Raw genomic sequence first — 564 nt, forward strand, 5'->3', positions numbered from 1 at the left:
CATCAATGCAGAACAGATATTTCTGTTCACTTCTTCTTGAAGTTCTTCCATTTTGCAAGTTAGAGCCACCAAATAAAATAGCTTTATTCTACAACACAGCAAAGATAGCCACCTGATGCATAAACATCTGTAAACTTTGCATGGCAGTTGTTTACTTTGTTTTGTTGAACACACTTTTTATCATGTTTATGAGCATGCCAGCAATGTCTTCACGTTGTTGTCAGATTATTTTGACATCTGTCAGTCATTTTCAGGCCTATAAAAAAGTATAAGGGATCCACACAAATGTGTCTTAGGTAAACAACAACACTGCAAAATAAAATGTTTGCAAATGTCATGCAAAAGCCAAACTTGATGAAAAGAACGAACAAGGAACGAATGTTCTTATCTTAAGCTTTCAAGAAGACTGAAGCATGTCTTAAAATTCCAGTTACGATGTTCACATCTATTGAAACCAGCCACCATGACAGTTAGCGTTACACAACATGGCGCATGGCGTACTTACCCCCTCGCGTAGCGGGGGTATTTCTGCCAAAACACAGCTTCTTCCTTGGGCGACATGTT

The 564-nt window shown here is 38.5% G+C and overlaps 1 protein-coding gene across 1 annotated transcript in view; it reads right to left on the reverse strand.

Annotated features, from left to right (window-relative positions):
- LOC118417398 overlaps positions 1-564 on the reverse strand; it is a 162,503-nt gene that overhangs the window by 161,306 nt on the left and 633 nt on the right. The gene's annotated exons all lie outside the window — the stretch shown is intronic.

The sequence above is a fragment of the Branchiostoma floridae genome, chromosome 6 (genome assembly GCF_000003815.2).
Source record: "Branchiostoma floridae strain S238N-H82 chromosome 6, Bfl_VNyyK, whole genome shotgun sequence".
NCBI lineage: Eukaryota > Metazoa > Chordata > Leptocardii > Amphioxiformes > Branchiostomatidae > Branchiostoma > Branchiostoma floridae.